A 2,653-nucleotide genomic window follows, 5' to 3' on the forward strand; every position below is an offset into this window, starting at 1 on the left:
CCAGAGGTATGAGAACATCTTCTAGTTTGAGAAATATCTAGTGACCATCAACTTTCCCTCTTCCTTCTTCTAACTGGTTAGTCCCCTCTCCAGCATGTGGGGAACCTGGGAGAAAACAAAGAAACTTCTGGACACCGCAAAATGATTTCCCCTCCTTTCCATTCCAGCAGCCTAAAATCTTGACCTTTGATGTGCTTCAAGACTGATTACTTGAGTTCAGCAAGAAGCTGTTTCTCTGGGAAACAAGTATGTATGCTTTATTTTCTCTTTTCTCTTACTTGATTAGGAAGAGTCAGTAAAACCAACTGCTGGCCCAATTACCCAGAGGAAAGGGAGGCTTTATTATTTTGAGTATGCATCAGGTTTTTAGGCAACATAGCATCTAATATATATTTTATAAGAAAAATAAATATAAATAAATAAATAAATAAAAATATAGCAAAATGGAAATGTTGTGTAAATGTTAATCTTTGAAAACAGTTTAATTTGAAATCTGAACTTAAGGCAGATGTTTTTTTCTCTCCTAACCCTAGACCCACAAAGTTAGTTTAGTTGTGACCCTGACCAAGACTGAGGATTAAAATTTCTGACTAAACAATAACAACTGACATTTATTGGGCCTCTGTAGTGGGCAAGGTATGAAGTAAAAACTTTAAATTCACTTTCTTATTCCCCTAGGAACATCAATTAAACATGGTAAGTAAAAAGGATAAATGAGACAAATACATTTCAATATTCACCAGAGGAGTCAGGCCCTATTTAGCCTTTTAAAGCACAGCTCAAGGTGCCCTAGGACAGCAAATCTAACCTAGATATGTATTCCAAATGCCTACAGAACAGATCTCAAGCTCAGAAGATGCCAAAATAGACCAGTAAAACATCAAGCGAGAAGGATAGCTAGATAATATTTCAAGCCATTTCCAGCAGTGAAATTCTGAGTCTAAACCACTCCCTAAGTGAAAAAAAAATTCTTAAGTTTCTACTGAAGGAGCAAGAGAAAGCGCAGAATGACCTACCCTTTTCCTATGAGTTGTTTGAAGAGGGGGAACTTGAAAACTTCTGCAGACAGCTTGAATCTGCTGCTTTTCTTAATTAAACAAGTTCCATGTCCCAACATTTCATCGTTTTCCTTGATGTTCTTGGGATGCATGTCCTTTAAGAAAAGGTGAGTAGAGATGAAGAGTCCTTCTTCATAAAGGTCTTTGCTTACGCCATCAGCCCATCAATCTCTTGTGTTTCTACAGCAGTGGAGGCAGCGGTTTCTACAGCGAAGGAAGTATCTTCAGGAGTGCTTCTCAACTTCCCTTCCGAAAATTCATGTCCCCAAGAAGACTGTGATTCTAGAACTCCCTATTTCAGCATTCAGTCCAATATTCCTTAGCTAAGGAGACCCTGGCTTCTCTCAGGTGACTCCATTCAGGTTCCGGAAGTGCCTGCTTTTCTTTCCATCCTCTAGGTGGCTGGAGTTCTGTAGGATTCCATCCTCAGTTCTCTTCTCATTCTCAACACTCTGCTGCTCCAGGGGTTGTCAGTCTTGTCATTTTGATATTTGGGGCTGAAGAATTCTTTGCCAAATGTCCCTTGGCATGATGAAGGAAGATGGTAACTGAAATTTATCTTCTCTCCCTACTCAGAGCTGAACTCCCAGTGACCCAAACCAGAAAGCTCTTTGAATCTAAATATTTCTCTATAATTCCTAACACCGTCCACCCTTACCATTCCCAACACCACCATTTTAGCTCAGCTAAGATCTTTGACTGCATTATAAGAGTTTCCAGCTTGGTTTTCCTGCCTTTCCTCTGGCCCTACTCATTCTTCACACTGACACCTGAATTAGCTTTCTAAGGAACATACCGGATGATGCCCCTCCCTAGCTTTAAATGGATTGAAGGCTCCCAACATCCCCAGTTTTGCTAACAAAATACTTAAAATAACTTTTGAGGACATCATTGTTCTGGCTCCAGATTATCCTCCAGTTTAGTGCTTAAACTCAATACTATACCTATTTTCTCTTGCTTCTGTGTCCTTCATTCAGGAATGTTCTCTCCCTCTTTCACCTGGTTCACTCTTCTTCACCCTTGATATCAAATGCAAATGAAAAGAAGGTATAAACTTGAAAAGTAAGGGTAATCTTTTAGTTTTCTTTTTTCTTGATTTCATATGATGGATCCTAACAGTACTTAAACATAGCCTGATGAGCTTTGTTCTTCAAGATGCTAAACACCTAGATAACAAAAACCTCTAGACTTGAGGCATTACCAATTGATGATGGAGGAGAGCGGTCTCAATGCAATGTGCTCTTGAAGCAATGTCCTTGAGCCCGAGGTTTATTGTGAGGGCCTGGGAGTGGAGGCTGGGAAGTGGCTATGATAAATAACTGGTATCATTTCTTCAGGAAGGGACTTGCCTCTCTTCAGGAAGGGACTTTTAATTTGGAGAACGTTATGGTTTGCCAAGAGAGAGGCAAGTGGGGAACAGCCAATGTAGCAGCTCTACTCTCCCACCTTGACCTTGAAATTGCCCCCAGTGTGTGATTATTTGTTAAACACTGCAGCTAGTTGGAGAAGCATATTCCTTCCGAGCCAAGTCTCATTCTCCTCACCAATCCCCTTAAATTGCGATGCCCTTCAGGGTGCTAGTGGCACCACTGCCA

Source organism: Sciurus vulgaris (assembly GCF_902686455.1).
Source record: "Sciurus vulgaris genome assembly, chromosome: 8".
NCBI lineage: Eukaryota > Metazoa > Chordata > Mammalia > Rodentia > Sciuridae > Sciurus > Sciurus vulgaris.